The sequence below is a fragment of the Melospiza melodia genome, chromosome 2 (assembly GCF_035770615.1).
Source record: "Melospiza melodia melodia isolate bMelMel2 chromosome 2, bMelMel2.pri, whole genome shotgun sequence".
Classification (NCBI taxonomy): domain Eukaryota; kingdom Metazoa; phylum Chordata; class Aves; order Passeriformes; family Passerellidae; genus Melospiza; species Melospiza melodia.
Genome location: NC_086195.1, coordinates 6,354,248 through 6,377,193, shown reverse-complemented (window position 1 = coordinate 6,377,193; position 22,946 = coordinate 6,354,248). Strand labels below are relative to the sequence as shown.

The 22,946-nt window shown below is 42.4% G+C and overlaps 1 protein-coding gene across 6 annotated transcripts in view; it reads right to left on the bottom strand.

Annotated features, from left to right (window-relative positions):
* The window catches only part of AGPAT3 (1-acylglycerol-3-phosphate O-acyltransferase 3), a 90,994-nt gene that overhangs the window by 55,936 nt on the left and 12,112 nt on the right, over window positions 1–22,946 (bottom strand). The window contains exon 1 of one of the 6 annotated variants that reach the window (XM_063181606.1): window positions 16,154–16,401. The exons of 3 other annotated variants lie outside the window; for them this stretch is intronic. The gene's annotated coding sequence lies outside the window, so the exon portion shown is untranslated. Of the gene's footprint in view, window positions 1–4,773; window positions 4,793–16,153; window positions 16,402–22,946 lie in introns of those variants that run through there. 2 more of the 6 variants (XM_063181572.1, XM_063181578.1) reach the window with 2 other exon arrangements.

Sequence of the window (22,946 nt, the reverse complement as noted above, 5' to 3'; positions counted from 1 at the left end):
ATTCTGGTCCAGCTTGGAGAGGTTGAATTATTCTTGGTGAAAGAGGCTGTAATTCTCCTATTGCTAGAGCCCAAAATCAGGGCAAATCCTGGGCAGGTTAACTCAGTATAGCACTAGAAAACTTCATCTCCCTCTGAGCTTCAAATGGGACAGAATGTCAAATACAGGACAGGAAACCATGGCCATGTGCAAATGAAGCTGGGAAACACACAGCTGCCCTAAGCAACCAGGGCAGAACATCTTTGAGCCAAGTGAAGTGTGCCCCGTCCTGGGAAATTAATCCCAGTTTCAGCCCAGACAGGTTTAGTCCCAGGAGTAAATTCTTACAGCCTTGCAATTTCTTGCAGCCTGGTCAGCTCTGAGGTTTTTCCCTGATTAAAGGCCTCCATGACAAACAGCATAAGAGAGTAAGTGTAAGAGGGGAATTTGAGCAGGCTTAGCCAAGGTTTCTGCATTTCCTTGTGTTTGGGAATGCTTGGGGGTTTACATGGGTTTATTAATGCAATTTAAATAGTGAATAAGTCTTGAATGTTGATGCAAGCTCATCCATAAGTGTTGCCTAAATTGACTTCTGGGAAGAAGCAGGCTCTGAGAAAAGACCTAAATTATTGCTTTAAATGACCACTAATTGTACACTTTTTTTCCCTTATTGCAATATATAATGTAAGTCTGTCACTTTCAGAGTAATCCTAAGATTTGCTTTTTTCTTTTAAACACTGGAATACTCTTTTGCCTAGAATAAGCCCATTATAGAAAATGTTTATGGCAAGAGCAGAACACAGAGCTATGCAAAGCACAGCCTTCCACAGAAACAAGGAGAGGTGGTGTAATCAGAATTGAAATACTGAGAGAGATCTGAGTGTGGGACACAGACACAGGAGTGATCTGCAGAGTAAGGGACAAGCTTAACTTACTAATTTCTCCTCTTCTTTCACTTTTCCTTAAATAACAAACAAACAAAAAAAAATCAGTTGCAAACATCCTTCCTCTCTGGCTTCCATCCTTCCTCATCATTTCCTCTGGCTCACCAGCACATCCCTTTCACTGCAGTGGTCTCTGCCACCTTCATTTTGTGCCCTGCCTCCAACCCTGGGGCTGAGGGTCCCTGGACTGCCCCAGGTGGTGAATCAGCTTTTCTCCTAATGCTGTGATGTTTTCTTTGGTGTGCAATAGATTTATATGTCGATTTTAGAGCTGTAGGTCTTTAAGTGGACTTCAGTCAGGGGAAAAAAAAATCCTAAATACAATTCTTCATAATTACCCAGTAACAAGAAGCAATTGATCATTAACTTTCATGCTCTGATCTTCCACAAGCCGACTTTGCAGTTACTCCAAATTAATCATTTCCTTAGGAACTCCCAGGCAAAGGTGACAGGAAGGAGCTGCCTCATGGGATTTGAGAACTGCAGGGAATCTTTGGCAGAAATCTCTTTTTCCTTTACCAGCTTTGAATCTGCAAGGTTCCAAAATGAAAATCTGTAGGTAACGTGTCAGTCACCCTGGACATCATCCAGGGGACACTCACCGGGCACAAACCTGTGTGAAGCTCAGGGATCCTTCTCCTCCTCCTCAGGAGTTACTTTACTCCCCTAGTTAGATTGAACTAACTACCAATATTTGTTTATTCACTATTCCTAATTCACGTTGGAGTAGAATTAAAAGGCTCTAGAATGGCAATCTAGGTAAGAACTTTAATGAAGGGCAGTTTAGATATAAAATCTATTATAAAGCACTTAAACTAATGAAGGTTGCTCCCTGTCCTTAGCATTCTGCACTAAGAAGGTAAAAAGGAATTTTAAAGGTTTAAAATTTAAAGAATTTTAAAGAAACCTTTAACATTCTGAACTGCTGCAGGTAAGATCTGAAGAGACAACAGTGAAACAAGCTGCATTTTCTATCATATCTCATTCCAGGACAAAACAAGGAAAACACAGTTTAATGCACCTGTATCCTGAGGAAAATAATTATTATTCTTTGTTATGAGTGAAGTAATTTCATAGGGAATGAGATGATAATTTTGAATGCATCACCTCTTCAGGCTCTCAGAAAAATTATACATCTGCATACTCATACTGTAGATATTCATACTCATACCAGGGACCAGTGTCTAACAATAAAATAATGATAAAAAATTCAAAATACAATCTTCAGTAGAGCTAACAGTGGAGGTGGAGAAGGCCTAGCTCATCTTGTACACTGGAGTTTTGAACCATCTTTTTTCCCCTTGTTTACACAAGGAAAGTTTTTTAATACCATCTAAATAGCATTTTTAATTAACCAGAAATGCACATAAATAATAGATTTCCAGAAGTCTGATGAGGCTTGCAATCTAAAATAACAAAGTAATTAATTCCTAGGAGGAAGCATTCTCTTTACACTGCCCTTCCTTGGTCAAACACAACGAGAGAGTAAATTTGGTTAAAAGCAGGGAAGGGAGGGGAAGAAACCAAGTCAAACAGAACAGCATAAAGCTGAGGAGACAAAAATACTTGTGATCAAAGGGTGACACAGCATGGGTGTTTTATTAATCTTGCAGAGCCCAGGGAGCAGCTCTGCCAAGGGTCTGGCCATGCTGCTCCACCTGTGAGAGGCGGAGAAATCCTCACCAGACCCCTCTGCCTGGCCAGCCAGGGCTGGCACAGGTCCCAGCCAGCCTGACTGAAGCAGGTGCTGGCTATTTTTATGTCTAAAGTGCACTTTACATCTGCCCTATTCTCAAGTTCAAAGGGAGAAGCAGCCACAGCAACGCCCCTGTGCAGGCAGAGGGATGTGGGAGCTGGGACCCCCCAGTTCAGCCATGCAGGAAGGGTTTGGATGAGCAGAGTGTGGCCCTGGAATGGGCTGCAGGAATGGGCTGCTACAAGCATCATAAACCAGCATCTGTGTGATGCTGCACGAGCTGTGAGATGCCCAAAAGGCCTGAGCCCTCATCCCCCCTGCAGCACAGCACCCACCCCTGACAGCACCAGGGTGTGGGGGTGCCTGGGCTGATCTCAGGGTTTGTGCATACTGAAATGTCTGCACAGATCGTAAATAAAGGAGCCTGGCACTGAATTCATACATTTCAAAGGGCACTGCAGTAATAATCTAATCTGAAACTGATTTACAAGTGTTAACTGATTCACCGGCTCACTCTCACACTACAGATCACAAAGTTCCCTATTTGGAACAGAATCAAGTGGCCAGGTAGGTGCAAGGAATCATGTCCACTGCAGTTCATTTGCAAATTGAGAATGACTTAAAAATCCACTTCAAGTCATCCTCCTACTACGAAAATCTCAGCTTCTAGGATTAGAAACCTTGTGGAAGATTATTCATTCCCTCATCTCACAGTTAAAAGGATGCCAGAATTACTATATCCCAGGCTGTAGCTGAAGCCATTCAGGGAAAGCAGTTTTCCTATCAAGGGACCATCTTTCCAGTGAGATCCATTACATATCTCAGGGTTTGACTGGAGTATTTAGTATCCTTTTTTTTCCCCATAAACACAAGCACTGAGCAGTCTTCTAATCTTTGAGATCATAAATGCCCAGCTCCTACAGCTGCAGTAATTAAACCAACTTCTCATTCCATTACCCACATCAAGTCTCTTCCTCAGCATCTGCTCTATTCCCACACTGCACTCCTCAATCAAACCAAGATAAGCTATTTTCTAAGATCAGCTGACTTGTCTGTCCCTCAAGACATCACCAGAGCCAAAAGGATTCTCAGCAGATATGATGCATCTTGCTAAATATCCAAAAGGTCTCTTGTAAAGGAAAAAAAATTTTTTAAAGTAGACGTCAATGCAAGGGGTTATTTTTAGCATCTGAGTTGTTCTATATTTATTCCTTTATGTCTTTCTAAAAGAAGCACAATCTCTGATGAAGCATTACCATAAAATACACCCTCCTGGGAAGCCTGCTTTATTACTCCTGGCTACTGAGCACTGCAACAAGTGCATCACACCACGCATTCAGCCACACAAGATTAAGGGTGCACACAGAACGCAGAACAATCCTTCCTCAGTTCCAAAGAAGTGCTTAAAACAACCCAAACCCAAAAACCAAACCAACTCATCCACACAGAAAGCAAACTCCTCAGTATAATCTGTCATTCTGATTAGATGCTCTCTTCAGACTCAAGTTTTAAAACTGCCATTTTAAAGTATTTTTAATTGTCTAACCCCCTGAAAAAAACCCTCAAGACACCTTGTGAGTCAGAAACAACACAAACCACAACCCCAAACTCCAGGACACACCAAACTTCAACAAACCCTTAAGTTAGCAGGAACAGCAGCAGCTCAGGCCATACAAATACTCAAACTATAAAAGACTACTTAATTTCTTCCTTATCCTCTTCCCTTCTAGCTTTTACCTTCTTTCCCTGAAGACTCCTGGCCCTCTACCTCCAACATATTTACCCCAATAACCTTGTGCCTCTGATCTTATGCAAATTATCTGAAGATTTATTTTCAAGGACAAGATACAGTTAATCAAAGGTGTGGTGTGGCTTATTTGTGTGGGAAGAGATGTCAAATGATCAGGAAAAGCAGAACTGTGTCAAGAAAGCTTCTGCTAGTTGCAGTAAGAAGAAAATAGTTTAAGACAGGGACTCACATTAGCAAAACTGGGAAGAAAACTTGCATTTTGAAGCTAACAGAATTTAAATTTGCTGCTCTGAAAAGATAGCTATTATCTAGCCACAGCTATTTTAGAATTTTGCATTATGCTAGATCTCTCAACACATCCATTGAAACAGCAGGAGTTGGGATGGGATAAAGACAATACATACCTCTGAGTGTTAACTTGAAACCTCTCTCTCCTCTGACCTTGAAGAAATCTGTTTTCCTTCCAGGTATTCCCTACCTATAAGACAGACATGTCCCATCACTCAGCTGTGCCCTTTAAGTATTTTACCAACTGACATTACCTACACACTGACAGCTCTCTGACCCCAGGGTAACCACAGATGATTGAGGAACTCCAGACTATGAAACCACGCTCGGCACGCAAATAAATATCAGACGATATCAGATAAATAGGTTTGGTCAGTGGCAGGTTATTGCTACCTTCATGTAGTACAAATCACCCAAGTCACAGATTTTCCACAAGGTAAAAGTGTGGATCTTCAAAAAATAATCCACTTTGGAAGTTAAAAACATACATGCCCTAATTACCTCAATCTCACACTGACCTTTGTATATTTGTCTACAAAGACCTTGCACTAACTGTTGCACTATGGAAGCCAGAATGACTCCAGGTTAATTTAAAAACAAGCTGCTCTGAAACCTTTTAACTGAGCAAACCCACCTAACTCTATCTTGTTGTGAAATATTTTCCCTGCTGATTAAAATGTTTCCTGTGCAGCTGTGATTTCATTTTAGCCTTCTGCAGAAAACTGAAGACAAGAAAATATCTAGTTTGAATTCAAGGATCCTCTTGTCATAGCAACATAAAATTCACCAAAAAAGGCAATTCTCTCACTGGTGCTCCTCCTCTACTAACAAAAAATGTTTCTTTATCACTATAAAGTACCCCAAAGCAAGAAAGAAGAAGCATGCAAAATCTTTGTGAGAAATCAGATGTTTTTTATCCTCTCTGATTATTAAAAACAAATACTACACTACATACACAACAACTGATTATTAAAAACAAATACTACACAACATACACTAAGCAAAAAGAAGTTAGTTTTGCTTAAAGAAAGTTCATCTGTGGCAGAAGGAGAACATCTGATTTATTCTTAGTTCCTAGATTAAAAGCTATTTAGTTCACATGAAAATTCTGAGGCAGTTTGTCTATCTTTTGTGAATTAAATAATCCCTTTTTCAAAATGGATTAAATTCCAGAATAAGCACGTCAAGAGAAGTTTGTTCAGAAACCTACACTGTGAACGAAACAGGCTTTGCCTCTTGGCAATCTTCACTTTTCCTCCATTACTTAATGCCCAAACTTGGCTGTTCTGTGGATTTTTTAGTATTTGGGTGTCAAACTGACCGCATACAACCTGTGCACTGAAAAGCCAACACACAGAGCCAAGTATAATCCATTTGTAATTACAGTTCACACATCCTTCTCAGCTCCCTGATGTGCTCCTCTGAGCAGACACCCTCCCATCTGAGCTGGTTCCTCAACACAGGCCACAAACACAAAGCTCCCAAGGACACAAAAAACTGATGGGGTCACTCCCAGGACCAGCCACGAGCACACAAGGGACAAAAATAACTTCTTTCAGAGGAATTAAGACTGCAACATGACCTCTGGCACCTGCCCCTGCTATGAGAAGGTGGAAAAAGCAACAAGGGAAGTCCAGCAAGAACAAATCCAAATCCCAGACACAGCCAGCATCAAAAGCAGTAGCTAAACAGAGGGCTAAGCAGCTCCCTTTGCACTTTTATATTTGATGTTAACCACCATTTCTGCAGCTCTCAATCCTTTGTGATCAGCTTTGCCTTCTGCTGAGGCCTCTACAGCCTCATGTGCCACTGCTTTCCTCAATATTTGCCCTGCCTTCTGTCATCCTCCTCATCATCGCTGAACACCACCACTATTTTCAGCTTTATTTGTTATCATTCTGCTTCAAAATGTCCTTTCCCAAGACAAAGATGAGCACAGAAGCATGGTCTGTTGGCTTACACTGCCTTCCAAATAAGCCTGGCCTAAATCCCCCATAGGCACACTCGGATAGGGGACACCTAGGTGGTATATTGATATGATATGATAGATTGATATGATATGATAGATTGATATATTATATTATATTATATTATATTATATTATATTATATTATATTATATTATATTATATTATATTATATTATATTATATTATATTATATTATATTATATTATATTATACAGGATAACCATTATATATACATATATATATACACACAAACACACACACACATATATATATAATGGCTATCCTGTTATTGATATTATATGATATATGATCCATATCTGTTATATATTTGATATATATTTCATATATATCATATATATATATTTTTTTTTTTTTAATATATGTAATATATATTATGGTTATCCTAGTCCTAAAAACTCTAGGCACCACTGCCTTCCCTCAGCAGCTCCTTCCCTTGAGATGGCAACAGCTAAAGGAGGTTGTGCTAAATTTGGCTTCCCTTCCCCAGCCCAGCAAAGCAGAGACACCACTCCAAGTGCAGTGCCTCAATGTCCTGTAGCCCACTCCCCTTGAGGGCTCCTCAAGGATGGGGACAGGAGACACAAACCTGGAAATGAGGAAGATCCAAAGGGTTGGAAGACCAGTAAAAATGCTGTATAGGATCATTAAAAGGGACAAAAGGTGAGTGTGCACACACATGTGCATGCACAGGAATGGAAACCTGGGGAGGTTTTCAGGTTTCCAGGTAAAGTAGATTCAGGATCCATCTCTTGCTTTTTATTCATTAGTGCTCACACACTAAGTCATGGCACAAAGTTTTGCTCCCCTGTTCCACTACATCCATTCCAAGACACTGATCACAATGGTTTTCCTTTGTGACAGCTGTCTTAGATGGAGACCCATGCTGGGGATTCCAACATTTTGGAGCAGATGTGTGAGGCTGAAATGACCACCTCAGTGTCCACAGCAGCCACCTGTGACTCCCAGGGCCTTGTAGATATTTGCATCCAGCCTTTTGTGCAGGCCGAACCAGGCAGAAGGTGCCACCTCCATCAGGCAAGACATGAGGTCCTGGCCTGGAAATACCTTTCCATGGGCTGTAAATACCATTTTTTCATGGCCTGCACTCAGCAGGACTAGCAAAGAACTGTCCCCACTGTTTATGTGACAGCAGCCCTGGTCAAGGCCCCAGGCTGGAATCAATACTGCTCACCCTGCCTGGGGTCTACAGAAGGCAAAGGCCCGGGTTACCTTGTTGAAAACTCCTCCTACATGGTGGTAAAAGGTCTGGAAGACATCCATGGAAACCTTGACCATAACTACACCTACCCCACATCAGCTTACAGCTTCTAGGGACTGAGGTTCATGAGACTTTACAGGTGGCAGCAAGGCCTGAGGTGCTAAAATCCATTCAAGGACACCACAGGGTGGAAGAAGGCTTTGGCTGTGCCTCTTCTCTTAGCAAAACTCTGTGCCTACTCCTTATCACTTCACACATTGAGAGGAACGGCATCCAGCTGGATCAAGCTTTGTCACTGGGCAAGAAAAAAAGCAGCTGCAAAACTTGAGAGAAAGCTCCTTTTCTGTCTTCCCCAAACAACAGGATGTGCAGAAAGGTGAGACCTTGGTCTATTGGTGAGCTTCTGGAGAGCTGATCTCAATAATCAAGTGAGAATTAGGGCAGCAGGTTCCATAGGTCACTCAAGGGAGCAGGAGGAGAAATAAAGTTTGTTCCCACAAGAAGCCTACACAGCCACCACTGTCAGGGAAATGACACTGTAGCTTCAGGCCTGTGAAACAGGGAAGAGGATAATTTGACACTTCCTGGAGCAGAGATCCAGGGGACAGGTTTCCTCCAGAGAGCTCTGCAGCACAGGCAGAGGAAGGATGGGCAGTGAGGGAGTAGGACACCTCAAATGTAAAGAACACGAAGAAGATAAAGCAAGCAAAACTGGAATCTGCTCTCCTGACCTGCTCATACTGCACATGGGATTAAAGCAGATACAGATACTCAGCTCCCCCAGCAAAGGGATCCTCTCCTGTGTGGAGAAAAACCCACAGGGAACAGCTCCAAAATCCCAGCATTGGCATTGAGGACTTCTGCTAAAAATCATTATGAGAATTATGTGCCATAGTACAGTACAGTTCTGTTGCTTGGGGGTTTGTATGTCTTTATAAAGACATACATAAAATTTATAAATATTTATAAAAAATATTTATAAAATTTATCCTGTGTGTTTCTGAGGGTCCTGTTATCCCATTTGGAAGTAGAACTGTTTCTGTCCCCTTTTGCCGGCAGCTGCAGATCTGCTTAGTCTGTTCCCTACCCTGACCTTTTTTATTCTTTTCATCCCTGTCCCCCCAGTTTGGCTGTTCTCTGTTGTCCAACCCCTGTAGGAGAAGTGATTTATAAACCCTTTTTTTTTGCTTCAGCTGGACAGGTAAATTTTCAATTTTTTTTTCAATCTTCTTTACAATATGTACCTTTCTCACTGTGGTTATAATCCCCACAGCTACTAGAAAAAACAGGGATTAGCATGTCTGTTTGAACTACTGATAAAGACAGCAAAGCACACCACAAAGCCCTTTGATATCCAGTTTGAGCAATATCCTGAGTCTGAACATTTCACAGGGGTGTGTTTTCCCCCCTTCCTCCTCCAAGCACGACACTCAAACACCCAGAGGTTATCACACCCAGAGCTGGCATTAGCCAGCCTCTCAGGACATGAATCCCAGGGGCTCAGGGCACATTGCTGAATTGCTGCAGGAGCCAGTTTCTTCTTCAGTGAACTCTGAGCTGATTCACAAGGCACAAGAGGAGCTCAAGGCAAGGGCAGGACCCCACTCTGGCATGCACCCTGCCAGGCAGTGCAGCCACTGCTTCGCAAAGTTCTACTCTTAACTTGACCAGTGCTGCTACAAGAAAGGCCAGAAGGCCAAATTTGGTCAAAAACAAGTCAGGGGGTACCTTAATAGGGTCTAAGCAGGGTAGATAACAAGGGGCCAGTCCTTACAATATTTTTTTTTACTTTTTTTTTTAACAGATTTGTCTTCTTGTGTCCCAGAGCACTGCAGCAAGTAACACCACCAAGTGCTTCATTGAACCACTGCTTAACAAATATTTCCTTTCCACAGCTTGCCATGAAGCATCACCAACACCCACTGCTTCAGACATGCTCTGAAGAGGTCTCCTACCCTGACCCTCCCTGTCAGTATCCAGAACCTACAGAAAGGAGATATCAAAGGAGAGAGGCAAGGTTTCCTTACATCCAGGCTCATCCTGACATGAGCAACATGAGGAGCAATATTTTAACTCAGGTGTGTGTGGGAAATCCCAAATCTTTATGAATATATTTATGAATATATTAGAGACTGAAAGACTTTTTCAGTAATTTCTTGTTCTGTTTCTTTGCTTTCTCTGCTCCTGCTCTATATTTTATAGATGCTGGTCTCTTCTCCAGCAATAAGCACTGAGCCACTGAAATCTGAGAGAAAGCAGATCTCTCATGCACTCACATTATCAGCACCTCGATGTAAATCCCCAATGTTGGCTCCCCAGTTAGAGAAGAACCAGCTGCAGAACAAAAGGAATACATCTCTTTATCAGGCAGTTCACTTCTCTTAGAGGGGTTGGACAACAGAGAACAACCAAACTGGGGGGAGAGGGATGAAAAGAATAAAAAAGGTCAGGGTAGGGAACAGACTAAGCAGAAGGGGACAGAAACAGCTCTACTTCCAAATGGGATAACAGGAGCCTCAGAAACACACAGGATAAATCCTCACCAGAGCTGTACACTCACACCTAGTGCCATCCATTCCTGTTCATGTCTGGACAACACTCTGAAGCCTGGGGAAAGGACTAATTTGAGCACAGCTCTTCACTGGGCTGATGAATCAGCTCTCCAGTGTGCATTCTCCTTAGGGAGAAAAGGGAGAATTGGCAGAGGACAGCACTGCAGAAGGCAGCAATACAAGGAAACAGCTGCTGAATTGGATGCAGAAGCAGCCCATCATGTGGGGAACATTTTGATGCAGTGTTCTTGGCCAAAATCCTCATCCCCAGCCGAGCACATCCTCCAGCATGAAAGGAACAAGCACATTCCCTTAGGAAATTCACAGGCGTTCCAACTCCAAAGTGCTGGCACAGCAAAACCCAGCGCTCTTGGTACTGCACATGCAAGTAATAACAAGACAGAAAATATCCTGTAACACATGGCAATTATCAAGGGAAAAACATATCCATGGTTCTAGCCTTGAAAGGACTGCAGTTGTGTGCACCCAACAGTGATAAGCTTGTCACATGCACACATCTGTATTTCTTGAAACCTGTACAAAATTGAGGATAGTTTTTACAGCACCTTGAGGTCCACTGGCCTTAAGTCTGTCCTGTTAACTTCACTCATTGATCTTTCATAAGTTTAAATGCAAAACGAACTTCAAGCCTTTTCTTTAAAATTATTTTATTAAACTCTTAAAAATCCTCAGAATAAAACAAGAGTATGAAGCACCGGGTAGGTCCTCTATACCCTATACATGCTCACTTCCATAGGCAAAAACACCTCCAGGAGAGGCTTCTACAGGTGAGGGATGCAGAATCAGCAGCTCAATTTCCTCCTCTCCATGTGAAGGCAGAAACCATCCCTGGAAGTGTTCAAGGCCAGGCTGGATGGGGCCCTGAGCAACCTGGTCTAGTGAAAGGTGTCCTTGCTCATGGCAGGGGTGTGGGAATGAGATGATCTTCAAGGTCCCTTCCAATCCCTCCCATTCCATGATGCTCTTGATGATTCTATGAAGCATGTAACAAAAAATTACAACTGCAAATGTACATGTGCTCCAAGGGATCTTCACACAACTCAATCTGTTCCACCAAGCAATTTTTATACTCTGAGGAACAGAAGTGGGTTTATATTCCTGTGCCAGACTGACTGGTCCTCTCCTTTTTCTTGGAAGAAAAAAAAAACCTTCTCTCAATTCTGTCAGCACAGAGATTAAGGATCTAACTTCAGAGAACTGAAAGTAACTCGACCTTTTAATTTTTCCTAATGCTTCACATGTGTCCCATCAGTAGCAGACTAACGTTTTCCTTATTTGTTCTTTTCCTGCACAGAAGAAAAGAGCTTTCAGTCTGTGTGAAAGACGATGCCTTGGGCACTCCCCATGGGCCTCTTATTGTTCACTGTAACTTATTTCTCCTGCTGGAAACTGGAGACTCGTTCACCAGATTTCTCTGGTGACAGGTATAATAAGAGACAAGCAGATAACTTCTGTTGCATCTCTGGACAACTGCTCTGAAAGGGTTTTCTGTTCCTGCACACTGCTACTTGAACACATACTTGACCTTTCCAAGGCAAGCTCCAGTTTTCCACAGAAAAGCCTTGGTCTGACTGTCAGACTGAAGGGTGGTAAAAAAACCACTTGTTCTCCTCAAGTATCTTCCAGCACCACCTTCATGAACTGAAAAACCAACAGCCTCAAGGACTTATTTCCAGTTCTGCAAAACACAGGGCGTAAAGCAAACAGGGCCTTACTGTTGTAATACAAATACAACTGTGACACTGCCTATCAGGACTGTAAAAATACAGAGCCCAGTGAAGGAGTCCTGCTGGTTTTTTCATGAGTTTTTTTTCCACTTTTCCCCCAAAAAAGCCTTGACAGGAACCTGGAAAAGCAAAGCAGCAGATTTTTTTTTAAATTCCAAATGCTGAGCCACTGAAAACTCAGGGAGGGCTCTGCATACACAGCAAATTCCTGAGCCTGGTGAGACTCAGGACTTGAGATTGCTTCCTCTAAAGTCAGCCTGAAGAGTAGAACCATCTAACAGTCTTCTAGTATTCACTCAATGGCTTTTAAACCAGTCAGTATCTCTACTCAAAAGGCATAAAAAATAGGTCCTGAAGAAATGACAAAGAGGAAAACATGCACATGAGGTTTTGGGGCAGTTCTTGAGCAAGGGAAGGAAGAGCAGATAAAGAAAACTCCATCAGAGAGGAAGGAGAAGCAATGTGAGTGAACAAAGATACTGGATGAAACTAAAAAACAAAGTCACAAGCCACATACTTCAGCAAAGACCAGCATCCCCTGGAACAAATTCCCGAGGGCCAGGATAGTCTATGTACCAATATTTTTTTTTAATTAAGTTTGGAAGCTTTCCTTGGAGAGAAATTACAGTTTGCACACAGATTTATGAGACATGGGTTCATACCTGGGATAATTCCTACACCCTCTAATTTTGGCTTGTGACTTGAGAAGCCAAGGGGTGGCTCTGCAAAGGGATCAGGGAATGAAAAAGGGGAAGGAAAAGAAAGTAAGAGAAAGTACAGAAAAAGATACAGAAGGAAACAAAGAAACCATATTGATAATGAGGAAGAAAGAGTAAAAGCAGCCTAAAAAGATAAAGTAAAAGTACGCATGCAGGAAGTGGATTTCTTTTAGTAGAAGACGTGTGGAAGAAAATAAATGGAAAAAGAGAAAACAATTCTGTGCAGGAAACAGTTCTAGGGCTGGAGCAGGGCAAGCAGGGGCCATGAGGAAAAAAAATGACAACTTTATTTGCTTTTTCTCTCAGATCACTGAGTATTTCAAGGATGGCTTTTCCAAGCACAAAATTTCCTGTACCAGAGACAGGGAGCCTGGGTGCAGCTGGCCATGCAACACAGTGACCAGCATTGAGCTGAGCTGTCAGTTCACAATCCCACATGGCAATAAGCCAGAAAAATGCTACATATTCACCCTGACTCTTCTGGGTGACAAATCCCCTGTTCCAAGCAAAATATGGGAGCAGATGCTCTTTAAACTCACTTTATTCCTCTCCATGCTGCCCTGCTCAACACAGCTGTTGTTCATTTACTTTTTTTAAGCTCCACGACAAGGGAAAGCAGCGAAACTTTACCTGGACAGCAGCTCTGGGGGGGATCAGATGTGTGCAGGCATTGTGATCTATGCAGAGGGAAAGGGGACACCAGGAGCAGGGACACAAAAGCAAGGGACTGCCCTGCCAGGCTCCTTCTGCTGCCTTCTTTAAGCAACAGCCACAGGATCCAGTGACAACAACCAAATTTAAAGGGCTTGCCACCACATAGTGGTGTAGGTTCAGGTCTTTATAGTCAACATTTGCTCAGGTGGAAAACTGCACAGGACAGATCAAAACATCCTGGCTGATTCATTAGGCACAGAGGCTTCAAAGCAGGCTGGTTTGTCTCGTTTACAGCTCTATCAATGAAACCAATCAGCCTCCCTGAACACAGCAAGAAAGTTTATTTAGGGCAGCACAGCAGGCTCCTCTCACCTCTGCCAGGCTCGGGATGGCAGCTTCCAAAGGGGGCTGGACAGAGGGATCAATTCCCTCACCAGATCCAAGTTTATTTCTATCTTTGCTCTAAAAATCACACCCAGCCAAACACACAACAGAAACTTCCAAGTGGATAAACACTGCATAAAAGCTTACAGCAGCTGGTATAAACTAATTGACTATAAATACTGTGATACCTTTTAAGCCCCTGCTTCTTGTTCTCTAACTCAGCTCTGCAGGACACCATTCATGTGAAGTGCAATCTGAACATGGTAGATTTCAGATACAGTTTGCTTTCTTTAGTTCCATGAATAAATTAAGATTCATCCATAATATGTATATGTACCATTTCTTGTTTTCAGGTAAGAAAGTGATATTTAATATGAATATACAATATCAATATACTCTGTCTTAGGCAGAAAATGCATCATATGCACACAAAAAAAAATAGGCAAAAACTAACTTAGGGAAAATAAGTCTGCTGAAAGTCTTAGGGAAGTAAAAGCAGGCAGCTTTACTACATCCTCTTTTGCTTCCATGTATATGTTTCACCCACTGAGGAAAACAAAACCAAAAAATAATAATAAAGAAACGAACAAAAACCCACAAAAAACAAACAAACAACCCCCCCCCCCCAAAAAAAAAACCCCAAACACCAAAACAAGAGACAAAACCCCCTGCAATAAGCAGAGATATAAAACAAAACCATGTTTTCCTTCTATCAATCCTACAGAGTCTCTTTGCAGCTGGTGCAATGCTGCCCTGGATCAGCTCAGAGAGCCTCACACTGCACAGAGTGGTGCCAAGCACTGTTCACTCTGGAGGCATCAGAAGAAGCACAAAAAACCTCTGCTCATGTACAGATAGACTTGAATTACTCCAGAATGACTCAAGGAGAAGGGAATAATTATTCCTGAGCACTAGAGACAGCTGGCAATTTACTCACACCACATGCAGAAAGACTTCTGAGCATTCAGCAGCACAGTCAAAAAGATTTATTCCTTCTTGCCTGTGCCTCTCTCCCTGTGCTTCCAGTCTCTCTGCTCCTGGGAGCTCCATTATTTGTGTTCAAGTGTACTCCTTTTTAATCCACCTGCTGCTTTCCAGATTCATTTCACAGCATGGATTTTAAAGTTTTAAAATCAAAGGGAAAAAAAAAGAAATCACAACATTTGACCATAGGAAACTAACACTACCCAAATAAGCAAGTTGATTTTTTCCCCTTTCTCTGTATAAAATTTCTAAACACAAAGAAAGGAAATGGAAAAAAAAAAAAGATAAATGAACAGTCAAATCCTAAAAAATCAGATTTTTGCCTTGTCATTCAAATTTGACAGATCTGGGTCCTGCAGTAAGACTGACTGCCTTCAAGCTCCACCAAAAGACTCAACTGCATCCACATATCAGTAGCCTCTTTTCACACCTCCTTGTCAGCCTAAGCACAGGGCTAACCTTTCCCTGATTCTCATTTTTCAGGTGCCACAAGACTCTAAAATGGAACAGTAGAGCCACTTCCTACACAAAGAAATTAAAAAGAACTGAGATGCTTCTCTGCATCCATCACATTCATTTATTTCCATAGAGGAAGCAAAAGAGGTCTCCTTATTATCTTCAGAGAAATACATGAATAAAGACAACTTTTCCTAAGTGGATGAGAAATTTAAAAAGTAATTGCTGCTTCAGGAATATGGAATCCATAAAACAGCATTAATAACTAAAGGTTAAAATATTTACTGGCACATGGAAAGTAGAATTCCATGCTGACAGAGCATCCCAAGTACAGCACATTCAGTGGTAAATAGATTAAGATCTCATACACACTCCAGAGGTGACATGTAGGGGAATTGCAGTGACAGGACAAGGAGTAACCAGTACAAACTGAAAGAGGAGAAATTTAGGTCAGATATGAGGCAGAAATTCATTACTGTGAGGGTGGTCAGACACTGGAGCAGGGGGGTTGTGGATGCCCTGGAAGTGTTCAAAGCCAGGTGGGATGGGGCTTGGAGCAACCTGGAACAAGACCATCTTCAAGATCCCTTCCAGCCCCTGGACATTCTATGATTCTGTGATTGCACCTTTTCTTTAACGAGTTCCCAAGTTCACTTTGCCCTCCAGCCCAATCATCACCTTGAAATATCAAATCCCAAAGCACTTCCCGCAAGCTGAGAAATGAGGTTAGCCCATTCTTCCCACCACAGAGCTGCTGTGGGAGAGACCCACAGGAACCAGCCCTGGCTTACCTAATGCAGGGAAAGCTGCTCCAGGAGAGAGGAACCACAGCAGGAACTCAGGCACAGCCAGAGGAGCAGCTTCCCTGGCCCCACCAACACCTCAGTGCCCCAGAGGGATGGCCAGCTCCACCTTCATGCCCTCTCCTAAATCCAGGGATCTCTCACCAAGGGATTGCCCCACAGTATCCCCAGCACAAGGTATGGCTGCCTGCACACCCTGCTGCCTCCAGATGTGTCCAGCTGCAGGGCAGGGGATGAGGGAGGCACTGCTGGGATGGCTCAGGGAGGAACAGCCAGTGAGTTCTGAGCACGTGTAAGCCACCCCTCACGTCCTTCACGGGCCCAGCTGCAATCTCATGTTGCTTAAAATATAAATACCCCTTGGAAAAGGCATACAGCCAGGCCAAAGGGCACAGGTAAAGCAAACACACAGCTGCCCTCTGGACCTCTGATAGGTTTTTTTTTATGGTCACAAGGAAGGGTTATGTTTCCTCAGGAGTGCATTTTGCCAAGGGCCAGAATTGGCTTTTCAACCCCGTGTCCTGCCCCACTGCCCAGCCCTGACCACAGCACTGCAGGCTCAGCTGTCACCTCCTTCCCAAGCTAAATCCACCCCCTGCAAGCTTTACCAGCCCTGCTGCCAGTGATTTGTCACACCATAGAGCAGCATTTCATTACAACCCTCAGACATCATTTGAAATATTTAGAAAGCACCAACTACAGTATTACTTACCCGTTACAATTCTACAACACACTGTTGTGAGACTCTTTTTCAATGTACATACTGGCAAACAGAATATATTTTGAGCCATATTCAAAGTAGTGGTTGAATTTTAGACAAAGAAAGTTAGGTAAAAATAAGCAGAATGCCTTCTGAAATCAGGCAGATTAACCACTACTGCAGTGAGCATTTGATGCACTTCAAAGGAAGAAATGTTTACTTTCAGCAGTGCAATAACCTGGATGAAGCATCATTTTAAATGCTGGTCACTAGAGAGGTGGGCATGATTTACTGATCTGCAGGGAACATTTCTAGTTACTAATTTCTAGGTTTAAAGCTCTGCTTAGCCATTGATTCTTAAAACCAGCCAACTCTGCTCCTGTCTTTCTCTTGGACATAGAAAAAAACTGAAAGAAAAGGAATATATTTGTAAACTGCCCATCCTGCAACTTCTCCCCTTCCACTCTATGCCTTGCCTCCCAGAAGGGTATTCAAAAATAGGAAATACTCAAAATACAGAACTGAATCTATATAGACCTATACAAGAGGAGCCATAACAAAACCAGAGTCTTAGTGACCAAGTAACCTGCAGCACCTTAATATCTGAAAGGTGTTCAGACAACAAGAACAACAACATTCAGAGACTCCTGGAACCTTACCCCAATTTCTCCCACTATCTACACTCATCTTTTTTTCCACAGCTCAGGATGGTTGTCACATTTTTTGCTCTAAAGCAGTTCGCAACAGTTTGCCCCTTTTGTAAGTCCAAATCACTCTTCAGGAATGGTGATAAAATTAAAAATAAAAAAGCAACTTCATTCAGGACACGTAGGAATCTTAAAATCAAAAGGATTAAAATATTTATCAATTATATCCTCTGGATAGCAGCAGATTGGAAAGCACAGAGGTGCAAGTAATTTTTGCTAGGGAATGACTTCTCTCTTCACAGGGCAAATATTTTTCTGAAGCTGTTAATCAGTGGAGTTGTTTTATTTTGTTTCTTCAGACCATCAGAGCTACCACAAAGCTATCACACAGTGTTTAGTTTGGAAGTACTGTGTTAAAAGACAATGGAAAAGTAGGGAGAGAAAAAAAATCTCACCATACCAATCACTACCTTATTCCTTCTGCCTTGATCATAGCAGAGGAATTATATTTCACTGAAATGGGGATAACACTAGGGGCCAGAAAGAGGGGAAGAAACAGTAAGCCAGAAACAGTAACCAGCACTTTATAGGCATTGCTCAGCTGCCTATAAACTGTTTAATACATAATAAAAAACTTGATCACAACAATAATGAAAATACTAAGGCTTACAGTGCTTGCAGTTCCATAAGTATCTATCTTTCAAGGCAGAGCAATCTTACTGCTATGCACCTGCATTTTGCAATGTTCCTTTATTATAGATTACTCAGAGACTTTAATTTCAGAGTGGTTTTAGAGTCTTACAGCCATGAAATCACATCTTCAAGATAGTCAAATAATCTCAAACTGAATCCATGCTCTGACCTACGGGTGTATTTGCATATTGGAACTTAAAGCATTTAGCTTTGAACACACACAGGGAGGCAGGGAGATGAAAAGATGGCTGAGGTTGGAGGAAAAGGATTCCAGGTTAAAGGGCAGAGAAAAGTTACTCCTTGAACCTCTAACCAACATTTATGGAAGAGATCTGGGTTTCTAAACATAGCACCAAGAGACGTTTTTAGATGTTTCCAACACACACCCACAACATCCACACAGGACTGGCAGATGCCACACGAGACCATTGGGAAACCAGTGCCCTTTGAGAGAGGTGGCTCCAGGCCAGGAGAAATACCCCAAACTACCTAAAGGGAGATGCTCAGCTAGACAAGCTGTGCCACAAGCCTCTACAACATTAATTAAAGCAGAGATAGCAGTTTAAACCAGCCTGGGCCCTCCATCCTGTTCCTTTCCAGACAGTTCATTTGGTGAATGGACACATGATTTCAGTGTGCAGGAAAAAAGCTGCTGTCTCAGTGTAAATATTTTTAATATTTTGCCTGGTATTCAGTCTGTCTGAATAAACTTTTAAGAGTAGTGACCATGAGAGAAAGAGCACATAATAAAAACCTGATCTGCACAGGAGGAAAATAGAAGGTAGCAACAGGAAAGGTCTAGGCTTTCACAACACATCAAGGATTTATAACACTATTTCCCTCTATTACTTTGTGAGAGATCATGGCAGTTTCTCTTTAAAAAAAAACCAATCAAGCTCCAATATGAAAAAGCATACATTATAAACTCAAATCCCCTGCAGGTTTCAGATATCAGACATTACAGATATTAACTACCTGATATGCACACTTCATGCTTTTGGAAAGTGTTTTCTAACCTCACAGAGGCATCCTGCTCTCCAAGGCAACAATGATGGCTAATGGGAACCACCATGACATGGTGAACAAAGGTGACATCTTGTAACTCCAAATACTCTGCCTTAATTCACTTGAATGCTTTATAAGTTTACTCTGCTCAGTGGCAAGATCTTGAAATTTCAAGTTCATGCTAGCAATGAAACAGGTCAAAACAAAACATGTCCATGTCTGATCTACAGAAAAAACACTGTGCCAAGAGGAAATGGTTTTGTTGCCCTTTGGGCTTTATTACTTTCCCCAACACATTTCTGTTAGTCAAAAGTACATTTAATACAAACCAGAAATTAGTGTTCTGAAGTCTAAATGACATGAAACCATGTCAGGAAAGCCAATCACTGCCAATGGGAAAGACCAAGTAAAAATTAGTTTGAACACTCCAATTCTTCTGATTTCTATTGTGAGCAGTGCCCAGCAACCAAAACATGCCCCATACAAAATGAATCAGCCCTGACTGAAATTTGATTTTTGACCCGATTACATTCTTCCTCCTAAAATAACCTCTCAATAAAGAACTAAAAAAGAAGCAGTCAGGAACTGGCCAACATAACCAAAATCTTTAGTGGTTAGCACAGCCCCCTCCACATGCAGAAACTCTCACTTCCATCACAGGAACTGCAAAGCTGCCTGTGATAAGTTAACAACTGAACAAGTTTCAAGATAGGATTTCTACATAAATTAGGACTGCATCCAGACCCGAGGCAGAAAACTAGGACTCCCAAAAAAGAAGGAAGAGATAATGCATCCTAAAAAATGGGCAGCAGCTCTTAAATGGCTGTAAAAGCTTCTTGGCTTCTGACAAGGCAGCACCAAGAGCCCTGGTAGGACACAGGGGGAAGAAGCAGCAGAAAGAACTCCATGAGTTCCTAGGAGAGAAAATAAAGAATTTGACAAACAGCACATTCAAGATGCGACAGATCCCAAGGAAGCAAGGCCAGGAGAGATACGCCACAGGATTTTAGGACAAGACAGGCAACAGGAGTCCCAGAAAGCAGCAGGTTGAACAGATGATGCTGCACAGGCCCCACAGCATCTCCCTGGCACATTCCTCTCCTCCAACCCAGACTACCCTTTAGTTCACAGCTGGAAACACAGCAGTGGCTGCCCAAATGTGGACCTGCTACATTCAGGCTGCCCTGAATGTAGATGGACTGGGCAGAGAACAGCAGCCCCCACCCCATGGCAACATAAATGTAAAACCCAAGAAAAACCAGGAATAAAGGCCATTTGCACCCCCTTCATGCTCCTCTTCTTTCCCCCATACACAACTTTTACCAAAAAATTACCAGAGGCACAGGAAAGAAAACCTGATCTGAGTATACTGGAAGGACAAAAATGAAGTCCACAAAGAGGAAGCATTGCTAGGACAAATACTGCATCTGTCATGCTGTGCAGCATTAAACTTACCTGCTTGTTACTGTAATTTGGCAACTGACTCTAAGTGCCTAAAAAAGGGCCCTGACAAAACCCACAATAAGTGGGATGAAGCAAGGAAGAGAAGGAAGAGGAGGTGAACAAGGGAAAATTATACCAAGATAAGCTGGAGATGCACAATTTCACCTGTCTGAGAAGATCTACCCCTCTCTAGAAGATATGCAAGTTAAAATCTCAAGCAAAAAAGCTCAGTGCAGGAAAAAAACCCCCACTTTGTAATCAGATTGTATCTTCTTGATGCTGTTGGAACTTGTTAAATATTATTGTTACCAGCCAGACACCCCTGCAGAGAGGACCTGTACCGGTATAGTGGGGATTTTAATTTCTGTAACAACTATTTGCAGGTTTACAAGCACACAGCTAATGAGGAGTCACTGGCTATCCAGAGCAAACATGTGGAGTGCAGGTAACTGGCTTTCTGCTGCTCATACCCTCTCTCATAGGTGTAATTCCACCAGATCTGTGAACTCCAAACACTACATTATCTGCAAAAGACAGACTTCCAAAGTGGAGGGTCCATTTACCTCACAATAACATCCAAAATGCTTCCAGTGGACAGAACCCCATCTTAATGTTGACCTGGAATTAGGGTAGAAACACAGGAGAGCTCCCCTCTCAGAAGAGCATCTGGTGTTTTGAAAACCAGCAAATTACAGATTCCCCCAACAGCTACTGAGTTATTAAATGCAGGCTCAGTTTATCTCCGTTCTGCCTGCTCTCTGTAGGCACAGGCCCCATAGTCAGCAACAGGAAAACTGAATTTCCTTGTGCTCAGGAGCCAAGTTGTGCCTCATTCACATTAGAATTACATTACAAATACACACATTTTTGATGCTTTATTAATTCACAGGGGATGAGGGCTCAGCACTGCCAAGGTGACATGCTGGTCATTGTGACGGTGTTTCCAGGGGTTTTAGGATGAGGGAAGAGATGAGGATCTGACTCCATGTTTCAGAAGGCTGATTAATTATTTATAGATACTATTTATATATTTATTATATATTATTATTTACATATTTAATAGATTATATATATATATACATATATATATAAGAAAGGATTTCCTCAGAAGGCTAGCTAAGAATAGAAAAAGAAGGAATGATAACAAAGGTTTCTGGTTTGGACTCTCTGTCCGAGCCAGTTGACTGTGATTGGCCATTAATTAGAAACAACCACATGAGACCAATCACAGATGCACCTGTTGCATTCCACAGCAGCAGATAATCACTGTTTACATTTTGTTCCTGAGGCCTCTCAGCTTCTCAGGAGGAAAAATCCAAAGGAAAGGATTTTTCATAAAAGATGTCTGTGACAGGTCATTGCTGGGAAGAGAACTCCAAGGACAAGATGCTCCACTTGCATTTCCTTGCACAGAGCCTCCCAGTTCGCCCGTGTTTTACCAACACACTGAGACCATATGTCCTGCCAAATAATTTTAGGCTCACCACACACCAAAGAAATCAATTCAGGAAGCTGGATGGTATTTCATTTCTGCTCACACAGAGTGACAGACCATCACAGTCCATAAATTTTCTGGTACTTCATCTCAGATGCTTGCTAGCGAAGCGTTCACTGGTGCACGGAGCCAGGAACTCAACTCAGATTTTAATTCAGTGCTTGTGGCTCTGCAAAACTCCTCCAGCACCCATCAGCTTTGTGCAATGGCTGCAATACCAAAAAGGCAAGCAGGACTGTGCTGTAGAGAGAACCAGCACCTGCATTTAAATTCTGCAGGCACTTCCTCAGCCTTTCAGCTTTTGTTCAGTGCCCTCCATGCATTCCTGGTAGTTACAACTCTCCTTTGGCTGGTCATCAGGAATTCACTGAGCCACAGAAACTCACTGAGAGCCCAAAGGCTGAAAAAATCAGCAAGATGAAGGCACCATGATCTTCCTGGTGCATCTGTTTTGAGGCTAATCTCTAAGGTCACCACCTTCAAGGCTTTGCTCCGCATTCTCCATGGATTGCAAGTGAACTGCTTCACCTTCTCAGAGAGGAAGATAAGAACCAGCCCCTATCTGAAAGGAGCACTTGAAAGCAAATTAAAAATACCAATACCCTTCCCAGGGTCATTGGATCTGGCAGTCAGATCAGTGCTGCCCTGTGCTGGAATTCACAGCACGTGAGGCTCCCAGAGTGGAGCAGGGTTGGAACACAAGTCTCTCCCAATATAAAATTTCAGAGTGTGCAGCTAAAGGAGATTTCCATAAGTCACCTAACCCAGCTGTCCCCAACCTTTGCCAGCAAAGCTTCT